Source organism: Schistocerca cancellata, chromosome 6 (genome assembly GCF_023864275.1).
Source record: "Schistocerca cancellata isolate TAMUIC-IGC-003103 chromosome 6, iqSchCanc2.1, whole genome shotgun sequence".
In the NCBI taxonomy this organism is placed as follows: Eukaryota; Metazoa; Arthropoda; class Insecta; order Orthoptera; family Acrididae; genus Schistocerca; species Schistocerca cancellata.
This window is the reverse complement of record NC_064631.1, coordinates 431,853,500-431,866,209: the sequence shown is the minus strand read 5'-3', so window position 1 is coordinate 431,866,209 and position 12,710 is coordinate 431,853,500.

Here is a 12,710-nt window from a genome sequence, read left to right as displayed (position 1 = left end):
CTGCCTTTCAACTTCCTCAGCAGCCGCTATCTCTTGCACCTGCTCCAGTATTTCACCCTCACCTTGAAGCCATCTATCTTGCTCACTGGCGCCGTCTACAATAATAAGATGTTGAACGTAATTATTTCTTGACAATGTTAGAGACATACACACAGAAAATCGCACTGATAATTGTACTCTTTAGCTCACTGAACTGTAATGAGAAAATCATATTCTTTAGCTCATTGAAATACAAACAGAAAATCGTATTTCTATTTCACTTAAAGTACTTATATATGAAACATACACACACACAGACACACACACTCTACTTGAAAATTATATTCTGCTACTTACAAGACTGAATCGTTTGGTTTTGGCTCTCGGTCTTAATACTTACGTCTACGTCTCCTTCCTTATCCATAGAAACGCATAGAAAAGCAAAGAATATGCCTTAGACAACTGAATGCAACATGTTATGAAAAATAAATGCGTATACATTCCCAAACCTTTATTATGAGAACTACAGCACTTTCTGTGAAAAAAAAATTGTCTAACAGCCACAGGTTACAAAAAAAGTAAATGTACTTACGTTCTTGCTGTGCTCATTTGATTATTATTGCTGGAGGCTGTTGCTGCAGTAGTCTCTCAGTTTCCAGTCATCAGTCCAGTTCAGCCAGCATCTCGGGTATGAAGGCTGCAATGACTAAATACAGAAAGAAGGACTGTAATAGCCATTATCTATAAAAGTCATCATACACTACAATTACAGCAGCACACTGTTCAAATGCTTGGTAGTATGCAGGTATGCCTCTACTGACTATGACCTAAACAGTTTCTGTGAAGATACTAAAATTGTGAGGCATAAACATACACTGAATGAAGTAACTTGCATGGCAGGCTGTCCTGGCGAAGGTGTTTGCTGCTGCTGCCGTTGCTGATGTTGTCGCTGGAATCTGAGCACTTCATTCCCCCCTTCCCCCCCCCCCCCCCAAAAAAAATGACACAAACACACACAAGTAAACACACAGGCGAACTGACGATGGCAGAATGAGAGCAACTGCACCACAATGAGGTTTTATATAACCTCTACTCCCATTTCACCCAGAGAGCCGATAGGAGTGCAGCATTCCTCCCCACCTGCTGATGAATGTTGGACTGAGCATGCAGGACACGTTTGTGCTGGTCTGACGTCCACGGATTTCTCACGCTTTTGTATGCTGGTTATGGCACACTCTGGAAATACCCACTTGTTCCACATCCATTCTTTGTGCTGGATGCCCTCATTGAAACATCCAGAGATCCCGCTTCTGGTCGCCAGTAGGCAAGCTGTGGCTGCTGATGGACACATTGCATTGCTTCGTGAGTCCCAGGTTACGACCATGTATGGTGTAACAAACTACTGTGCTAGTGTATTTAACAACATTTTTACATGGTTTAGGATCGTCTTTAGAGCTTTGAGGTGGTCTATTTGCATTCATTTATTTTAGTATCAATTTATAAATAATATTCATACACGATGTTTTGTCAAGTGTATTTGCATTCATTTATTTTTATGCAATGTGTTTCCGTTCCAGGTGTGCTGTGCTTGTGAGCAGCGACAGGAAGTGGGTACTGGAACAAAACACTGAAGAGAGCCACCACACATTTTAAGATGCTCGGCTGTGGCCCAGTGTGCCATGACTTCCAGCACGGCTGTATAACACTTTCCAACTACAGTGTGGTGTTTAATGTGCGAATGTATTTGAAACAAATTGTTTAATGCAACATTTGCAAGTGTATAGGGATGTCAAACACTTAACCTAATTTTTTTATGAACATAAAAATTCCCGAGAAAAGTAGATCTCTAGGTTTAATTAATATTTCCTACTGTGCAAGTGTATATTCAGTCTGTGAAATCCATCCCTGTTGATTGTTAAAAAATATATTTATGACATATCTTGAAGAAAACTGCTGTTCAGCAATCTTTTTGAAAGTGTATTTAGAGACATATTCAACTGGATATAATAACTCCTGAAGCAGCTCATGCTCAAGAAGGCTGGAGTACTTCTCACAAAAGTGTTCAAAGCGTCTCAGGGAAGAAAGCTTTGGTATTTCTCACAAACATGTGTGAAGTGTCCCAGGGAGGAAGGCTGGATGAAGGCTGGGAGGTTTCACAAGTGTGCCAGAAACTGCAGTGATCTTTTTAGAGTCTGTGTTCAAGTGTGGCGGTCTTTCTCAGAATAAAAAGTGTAATTACAATGTAAATTCTTTAAATATCTTGTGTCATCTGCAAAGCTCTCCCTCTCTTTGTGCAATGTTACATTTAGTTCCTGTGACACATTCAATTTATAAACTGTGTGAAATGTTCCACACAGTACCCAAATGGTTTAAGCAACATACAATATTCCATAAACAATATCTCTGTGAATTGTTTAAATATCCCAACTACAGCTCTCACAGCGTTTTGTGTGCAAGTGTATTTTGAGGAGTTTTGTGATATGTATTCAATCCGTGAAACGTCTTTTAATTATTATTTCTTGTGGCACATCTTACGAAACAAAAAGAGTTTTGCGATGTATTCAAGATATTATGATATTCTGCACATTAATTAAACACCAGATTTAATAACTCCTGAAGCAGTTCGTGTTCAATGACAAGGGGGAGGCTGCGATATTTCTTGCCTTGCAAGTGTATCACGAAAAAGCGTGCCAGGGCGGAAGGTTGGGGCATTTCCCACAAAAAAGGACACAAATCATCCCAGAGAGGAAGGCAGCGTGGCTTCTAGTCTGCTGCCATCTCCATGTGGGGTGATCAGCATGTCACAAAGAAAGAAAGTGTGCCAGGGTGGAGGAAGGCTCTGGTATTTCCAGCATGACAGGAAGTGCTTAGTGCAGTCCTGTGGATACTGCCTCTTGGACTCTGGCTGGTGCAGTGAGCCCACTGCATGGGTCCTTCCAGCAGCTGTGACTCCGGTGGATGGAGCAGGTGCAAGAAAGATTTTCATATATGTTTAGTGCATTCTGTGACAGTGTAATTACATGGTTCCTTTCATTATTGGAATAATAAAAAAAAGGTATCATGATTGTTTAACATTATCTAAATTGTTTAAACACCAGCATCAATTTCGAAGTGTATTGTGATTTCAGAAATAAATAAAGAATATTCTTAAACAAATTGTTTAAATAGTGCTTTATGCACGCTTAGTTATCCTACCACTGTGAGGTCCTCCCAGTCCAGTGACTCGACATGCACTGAGTGAATTTCCCGCCATTTTTTCTGGGGCTCCATTTTGGATTACGTCATCGGAGGTGAGGGAGAGGGGAGGGAGCTGGAAGTTCCCTGAGGGTACCCATGTACTGGTTGGGGAAAACCCATGATGTCATCAGGGGGTGGGGGTAATTAATTGATCGACTAATTAATTTGGCTAATTAATCTGATATCAATTTGATATCAAAAGTAGCACAGAACTGTCTTTATCCCACTACTGAGGAGAGCGTGTTAAACCAAAAACATTTAGTGATAATGTATTTTTTTTAAAGATTTCTATTAACAATCGTGGTCATGTGTTTCCACAGTTGATTGACGTGGAAGCTGAGCGAACCACCACAGCTGTTATTTTGCGTGTGTTTATTAAGCCGCGACCGTTTTCGTTCTGTATGGACATCCTCATGTTACGAAATGGCTCTTATTCCACGAATAGAAATACATACTTTGCAGTGTTTCTCTGATAGTCACAACAGACTGGTAGACAACTCACTTGATGCAGTAAGGCTACCGAGTTTTTAAATAGTTCTTTAGAATGAGCCTGACTACTACATTCAGTTATTATTCTTACAGCCCTTTTCTGCAGTTTGAAATCTGTGTCCATGATTTGTGCTTTCGATCTCCAGAAAAGAATCCCACTGCTAAGAAATGAGTGTGTGTGGGAATAGTATGTCACCACAAGGTATTGTGACTTTTTCATTTTAACATACTATGTCTTTGACATCGAACGAGGAACGGTGGCTTCAGTAAAGGCTGAAAAGGCTGTAATCCTACTTCATAAAACGAAAAAAAAAGAAGGTGTCCATGATATATCCGAGACGCTTTTTCTCGTCCACCACAGTGAAGCGAATGATTTCCGGGACAATTGTCACCAGCCGTTGGTCACGCAACAGTGAACGCTATTCGCACATAGTCGTGCATGTCAGGAAACACTTCATCTATATGAAACCGGTGGTGGGAGCCCGGTTGACAGGTTAACAGCATTGGTGCATTTGGAAAATAAGCGTGACCGCTGCTGCACACGGCACAAGTAAGAACACGATTAATGTCCCCTCCTGTGTCAACTGGGGAACAGCGAGGCGGTTGCCTCACGCTTGTCATCAGACTTCCGTTCTCATTTAATCTTCGTACGCAGTTACATAAATGCACTTGTATTGATTCCTGCACCTGTTTGTGGTCGTTCTGCCCACCTACGCGGCACGGAGCGACATAACACTGTCACAGGGTCGCTCGAGGCCTAAATGGCGCCAGATAGACAAAGCGGCCGTTGCTGAATACAGCCTGTTCGATTTTAGACGGCAAAGCATCCACGTTGCTGCCAAGAATGATATGCAGATGAAAAGAAAAGAAAATTGAGGATCTATTAGAGGACGGTCGGCTTTTCTGTAGGAAAGGTAAAGGCATCAGAGAGGCTATCCAGACGCTGTACTTCATAACGAAAGCAAGCCTTTAAAAAATCAAGACACAATCATTTGCAACCTACAGAAGGCATTCGGCAACGTACGAGGTGCATTCAAGTTCTAAGGTCTCCGATTTTTTTTCTCCGGACTGGAAAGAGATAGAAACATGCGCATTGTTTTAAAATGAGGCCGCGTTCATTGTAAGTACGTCCCAGAGATGGCAGCACCGTACGGCAGATGGAATTTTACCGCCAGCGGCGAGAATGAGAACTGTTTTAAATGCTTAAAATGTCGCCGTTTTCCTTACTTGCACAGCGTGCAATCATTCGATTTCTGAATTTGCGTGGTGTGAAACCAATTGAAATTCATCGACAGTTGAAGGAGACATGTGGTGATGGAGTTATGGATGTGTCGAAAGAGCGTTCGTGGGTGCGACAGTTTAATTAAGGCAGAACATCGTGTGACAACAAACCGAAACAACCTCGGGCTCGCAGAAGCCGGTCTGACGACATGATCGAGAAAGTGGAGAGAATTGTTTTGGGGGATCGCCGAATGACTGTTGAACAGATCGCCTCCAGAGTTGGCATTTCTATGGGTTCTGTGCACACAATCCTGCATGACGACCTGAAAATGCGAAAAGTGTCATCCAGGTGGGTGCCACGAATGCTGACGGACGACCACACGGCTGCCTGTGTGGCATGTTGCCAAGCAATGTTGACGCGCAACGACAGCACGAATGGGACTTTCTTTTCGTCGGTTGTGACAATGGATGAAACGTGGATGCCATTTTTCAATCCAGAAACAAAGCGCCAGTCAGCTCAATGGAAGCACACAGATTCACCGCCACCAAAAAAATTTCGGGTAACCGCCAGTCCTGAAAAAATGACGGTGTCCATGTTCTGGGACAGCGAGGGCGTAATCCTTACCCATTGCGTTCCAAAGGGCACTACGGTAACAGGTGCATCCTACGAGAATGTTTTGAAGAACAAATTCCTTCCTGCACTGCAACAAAAACGCCCGGGAATGGCTGCGCATGTGCTGCTTCACCAAGACAACGCACCCGCACATCGAGCTAACGTTACGCAACAGTTTCTTCGTGATAACGACTTTGAAGTGATTCCTCATGCTCCCTACTCACCTGACCTAGCCCCTAGTGACTTTTGGCTTTTTCCAAGAACGAAAGACACTGTCCGTGGCCGCACATTCACCAGCCGTGCTGCTATTGCCTCAGCGATTTTCCAGTGGTCAAAACAGACTCCTAAAGAAGCCTTCGCCGGTGCCATGGAATCATGGCGTCAGCGTTGTGAAAAATGTGTACGTCTGCAAGGCGATTAAGTCGAGAAGTAACGCCAGTTTCATCGATTTCGGGTGAGTAGTTAATTAGAAAAAAAATCGGAGGCTTTAGAACTTGAATGCACCTCGTACAATGGTTGTTGTTGTTGTGGCCTTCACTCCTGAGACTGGTTTGATGCAGCTCTCCATGCTACCCTATCCTGTGCAAGATTCTTCATCTCCCAGTACCTACTGCAGCCTACATCCTTTTGAATCTGCTTAGTGTATTCATCTCTTGGTCTCCCTCTACGATTTTTACCCTCCACGCTGCCCACCAGTACTAAATTGGTGATTCCTTGATGCCTCAGAACATGTCCTACCAACCAATCCCTTCTTCTAGTCAAGTTGTGCCACAATCTCCTCTTCTCCCCAATTCTATTCAATACCTCCTCATTAGTTATGTGATCTACCCATCTAATCTTCAGCATTCTTCTGTAGCGCCACATATTGAAAGCTTCTATTCTCTTCTTGTCTAAACTATTTATCGTCCATGTTTCACTTCCATACATGGCTACACTCCATACAAATACTTTCGGAAGAGACTTCCTGACACTTAAATCAATACTCGATGTTAACAAATTTCTCTTCTTCAGAAACGCTTTCCTTGCCATTGCCAGTCTACATTTTATATCCTCTCTACTTCAACCATCATCAGTTATTTTGCTTCCCAAATAGCAAAACTCCTTTACTACTTTAAGTGTCTCATTACCTAACCTAATTCCTTCAGCATCACCCGACTTAATTCGACTACATTCCATTATCCTCGTTTTGCTTTTGTTGATGTTCATCTTATATCCTCCTTTCAAGATACTATCCATTCCGTTCAACTGCTCTTCCAAGTCCTTCGCTGTCTCTGACAGAATTACAATGTCATTGGCGAACCTTTAAGTTTTTATTTCTTCTCCATGGATTTTAATTCCTACTGTGAATTTTTCTTTTGTTTTCTTTACTGCTTGCTCAATGTACAGATTGAATAACATCGGAGAGAGGCTACAACCCTGTCTCACTCCCTTCCCAACAACTGCTTCCCTTTCATGTCCCTCCGCTCTTATAACTGCCATCTGGTTTCTGTATAAATTGTAAATAGCCTTTCGCTCCCTGTATTTTACCCCTGCCACCTTCAGAATTTGAAAGAGTGTATTCCACACGGTACAAGATGGAAATTCTCAGGAGAATACACTGTCGAATCCCATTAATATGGTCACCATTCAAAAGCCTGAATAACCACATTCTGCAGCACGCACCGCAGCGAAACGTGCAGGAAGAGAGTCAGGTTTTGGAAGGTTCCGACATGGATGTGGAGCCGTTCCAAATCCAGTGCCGTGGCCAACTGCCCTAGGTTTCTCGGATGAGGGTCCATGGCGCAAACAGTCAAATCGAGATGGTCCGACAGGTACTCGATGGGTTTAATTCCGGGGAGTTTGGTGGCCAGGGAATACGGTAAACCCATCCTGGTGCTCTTCTAACCGTGCAGGTAGACGGCGGGCTGTGCGAGAGGTGTCATTGCCGGCCGTTGTGGCCGAGCGGTCCTAGGCGCTTCAGTCCGGAACTGCGCTGCTGCTACGGTCGCAGGTTCGAATCCTGCCTCGGGCAAGGATGTGTGTGACGTCCTTACGTTCGTTAGGTTTCAGTAGTTATAAGTTCTAGGGGACTGATGACGGCCGGCCGGAGTGGTCGAGCGGTTCGGTCGCAGGTTCGAATCCTGCCTCGGGCATGGGTGTGTGTGATGTCCTTAGGTTAGTTAGGTTTAAGTATTTCTAAGTTCTAGGGGACTGATGACCTCGGAAGTTAAGTCCCATAGCGCTCAGAGCCATTTGAACCACTGATGACGTCCGATTTTAAGTCCCATAGTGCTCAGAGCCATTTGAGCGAAAATAAAGAGAACAACAGTTACAAACAATATACCGTTTCTGATCTTAACGCATTTCTGATGTCGGCTGTAAAGCTGTTGGAAACGGTCAGAAAACGCTTTTTGTGCAGTCCTTCGGAGCACCGCGGTGACCAAACGACAGTCAAACACATGGTGTTCTTCGTCTCCCCGTCTACCAAAAAAAGTCGACTGACATAATTCAAGATTAAGACTACGTTGATCGACTTTGTGGACAACAAATGCTTGATGCATTATGAACTTCTACCCGAGGGAGGCGGGGAAGACGATGAAAACCACGACATTCACTGTCGCTTGGCCTCCGAATCGTATTGGTAGCACCAGTCCTCATTTCCTGTAATGATGCGGGTTTCCAAAAATGCATGACCACGGTGCTTCAAGCGATTCCACAAGAAGCGTTTACTGACAGTTTCTAACAGCTTTAGAACCAAAGTGAGAAGTGTGTTGTATCTAACGGTGATTATTTTCGTCTGTAATTCTTGTATACCTTATTTTCCGAGACCATTCACCTAAATACTCTGATCCACCATGTACAATGCGCACAAAAACCAAATATGGAAGAGAAAGTACAATATCCTCGTATTAGAAAGGTATAAGACATGGATGTAGTGTTTCGTCTCTAACGTTTAGTCTACAGGGTGGTCCATTGATCGTGACAGGGTCAAATATCTCACGAAATAAGCGTCAAACGAAAAAATTGTAAACGGTCCATTTTAACACAGGTAATGTATCACGAAGCAAATACTGTCCGCACTGGCGGAATGTTACGTGATACCACGTACTTGTACGTTTGTGACTATTACAGCGCCGTCTCTCACGAAGCGAAAAATTGGTCCAACTAAAAAAAAAATTCATATTTCTTTACGTACTACACGAACATGTAATAAAAAATGGGGGTTCATATTTTTAAAAAACGCAGTTGATATCCGTTTGACTTAAGGCAGCGCCATCTAGCGGGCCAACCATAGCGCCATCTGGTTTCCCCCTTCAAGCCAGGCGAGTTTCGATCTTTGTAGTTTTTTCGTTTGATGCTTGTTTCGTGAGATATTTGGCCCGGTCACTATCAATGGACCACCCTGTATAAATAGGCTCATGGCAATGCTTGTTTATTTTGTGTGGCCATGTAGTCTCGTCACTCAGGAAATTAACGCGCAAACTAAAAGCAAAAAATCCTAGTGCAGCTGTGCAGGCTTTAGTTACAGCTCGGTGTCGTATTCAGGGCATCAGCTGACGCAACAGACGCAGTTAGTAACCAGCAAGCAAAGTAACCTCAGCAAAGGTAGCTCGTTTCCGTGATACAACGTACTATCATGTAGCAAGAGATGGGCCTGGGGCATTGGCCCCCATTTGCGACACTTGCACGTGACATAAAAACATGGCTTCTTCCTCCCATTTGGGCGCCTGGCGCTTTTACAGTCTACCGCCTTTCTGATTCTTCACTTCCAGCTGTCTTCGCATGTTCCGTTCTTGAACTGAGGACTCCTCTGCCCTGTGCCGCTGGGAAGGGGAAGGGGAATGCTGGCTGCCGTATTCTCGGTGACAGCAGCCGACGCGGTGGCTGGCCTCATACGAATGGGAAATTCGAACAAGATCTGATACAACAATAGCAGTGGCACACAATCCTCTGGAAGGTCAGCACACTGTGAGACGCCGTGACGGTGTATTCTCTGCACTCGACAGGGATTAATGCTTGCAGTACTGAAGACTGAATGAATGTAAATGAACAGCAATAAAGGATTCAGAAGTATCCAGCGCCACGCTTTTCCTGTACCATTACATTTTGTGTCAGCAGAACTACTGAAGATGAAGACGGACAGTCAACGGAAGACAGTAGTCTATTCCATGGTTCTGCTCTTGGAACTTGGAATGTGGTTTACAAGCAGCACCATTCAGAAGGAAGAAGGTGAGCAGATGCGTGGAAAAGAAGATTGATTGCTGGAAGGAAAAAAACTACCACGAGAGGAGATGGCATGAGAAATTCGCGGATGGAAGACAGAGTGCTGAAGAGCTGCCGTGGACAGCAGAAATATCTGTACATATCAGGTTGGACTTTATCCACTTATGGGATCCTTACATCCTTGGGTTTGGCTTATCCCTACTCTCCCGTGGTCGGTAATGGATCAAAGGCTGAACTGTTAACCCGTGTAACATGCACCAAGTTCAATTTACCCGGGCGCTCTGCTCCACGCAAGGAGTCGCGCCCTGTAGTTTGTTGGGTTTTCCACCGAAAAAGGCATTGCGCTAGCCAGTGTCGAGACTGCACCTGGATGAGACTAGGTATCACTGGGTATCTTGAAAAATTCGGTAATTTTTTAAGGATAGGCCAGAATGGTCATAAGGTTTTTATTAAAAGTAGGAATTTTATAGAATAAATGTTTTAGCGTAAAATGTACATCAGAAATTACAGCTGGGTATCATCAAATAGGATTTAAGGTAATGGCTACTAAGACTATTGAAGAATTTTGGGAGATATAAACTGAGAAAATGCAACCCCCGGAGAAAATAGTTTAAAAGCTCGTAAATCCGTAGTTCAGCACCGATGAGTTGCAGCAAGAATAAGGAGTTATGGTGTTTTCAGTAACATTGAATTACATCAAGAGTAAGGAGTCGAAGTGGTATTGTTTGGTTAGGTTTTACTTCTTCACATCATGTGTCATTATCTAAAAACAGCAAAAGCGCCGAGATACCACAAGGACGCAAGTCGCGCCACTGGCTGTGATGTCGTCAGTTCAACAACTCCAGGTTGCCCGAGAAGCAATGTTCATGATTGCGGTAGGTCCACCAGCAACAGCCGACCACGTGAAAGATACGAAATAGCGGAAAGGTCTGTCAGATGCTAGGAATCAGAGAGAATTTGTTTTATATATGGCACAGTTGGGGCTGTTACAGCGCCTGAAGCTGGGGAAGAATTAACGAGAGTTAAAGAATTATTAGGCAGCAGAATTGGAGCTGCAGCTGGGACAGTGGTGTCGGAGATATCTTGAAGCGGGGCCACTGAATAAAGCCCTCGAGCGAGAGGAATAAGTAAAGAATTAGTAACGAGGAAGAAGTGCAATAGTTTGTGGAAGTTCTGATCGATCTCCCGCTCACGATGTCGCGAAAACTCGACTAAATCAAGGTTACCATGTACTTCTTACTGTTGCAAGAAATTTTTCCTAATTACTAAGATAGGGTAAAGGATCGCGTGACACTATGATTGAAGCATGGGGCTATTAGGTGTAAATAATCTCTATGTATGAAAGAAATTTGGAGAGGGCGTTGATCTGATACTGTAGGTATAATTTAAGAATGGATATTTCAATATTCCGCCACTAACAAGGTGAAATAGAGGATGAAAGGTCATTTGAAAAATGTCGCTATTAACGCAATTTTGAGGATAAACCTGAAAAAGTTGTTATTTGTTTCCTCTGTCAGACATAAAGAAATAAGTGTATCAGCGTTGTTTTTAATTTAACTACAAAGTGCATAAAATAGTGGTTGAAAGTTAATTTTGAAACAGAATCATTATTGAAGTACTACTAAAGCATTTTTAAAGCTACGTCTTTGAAACGTGATATTTGACTTAACGGTTGGAAATTTTAAAAAATCGTGTTTCTGTGTTTTGGAATATAACCCTTAAGGGGGAGAAATAGGGGATGAGAATTTTTATGAATGTACAGTATTTCATTATTAAAGCATTTTAAAGCTAAATCTAACAAATTATGTATTTGGCTTAGCGATTAGAAACAAAATATTATTTGTTTCAGTGTTTTGGAAATTCATCATCCCAGGGGATCAAATAGCCAACGGCCTTGCCGCAGTGGTAACACCGGTTCCCGTCAAATCACATAAGTTAAGCGCCGTCGGGCTGGACTAGCACTTGGATGGGTGACCATCTGGTTTGACGAACGCTGTTGGCAAGCGGGATGCACTCAGCCCTTATGAGGCAAACTGAGGAGCTACTTGCTTGAGAAGTAGCGGCTCCGGTCTCGGAAACTAATATACGGCCGGGAGAGCGATGTGCTGACCTCATGGCCCTCCATATCCGCATCCACTGACACCTATGGGCTGAGGATGGCACGGCGGCCAGTCGGTACCGTTAGGCTTTCATGGCCTGTTCGGGAAGAGTTTAGTTTTTAGTGGATTAAATAGGGAATGAAACAATCTATGGAAATATTTAATTACAAAAGCATTTTTGAAACAAAATTTCTGAAAATTTGTGTTTGGCTCTTGGGTTGGAAATAAAAAGATACTTGATTAAGTGTCTTCTGGAAACTCACCCCCTCAGGGAAGGAAATAGAGGATGAACATTTTTAATAGGATATTTCGTTACATTGAATGATAGTTAAGGCTAAATCTACGAAAACTGGAATTGACCGCTAAAGAAATATTTAGCAGGAGATGAAAGTTTAATGGAAGGAACACTACAAAGACTCAAAAGATAGGATTAACAAAGACCTCCTACTGGAATCGCTATTTTGATCAGAAGTACATCTGGAAAACACGATGTTTCTATGGCCTTATTTAGTGTGAAAAGTTTAGAAGGCGTTGCAATTTGTGAACAACATAAAAAATTCGATTGCAGACGAACAAAAAGTCTGCGCAGATAACAGAGTCTACGAGAGCGAAGCAGCGGGCGCTAGATAGTTGTAAATAAATCAGTGCATTAGTTGCAGCCAGCTCATAACAGGGATCCGGAAGGCGGGATTTTCCTGGGGGGGGGGGGAGGGGTGGAAGAAGAACGGCACGGACCTGAGCCACACCCCAGTGTTGTATCCAGGGCAACAGCCATTGACCTGCTGTCGCAATACCCTCAGCAAAAGCAGGCCACTTCCGTGGTTCAACGCACCATCGTGTAGCAAGAGTCCTGCCTTAAGACAGTGGCC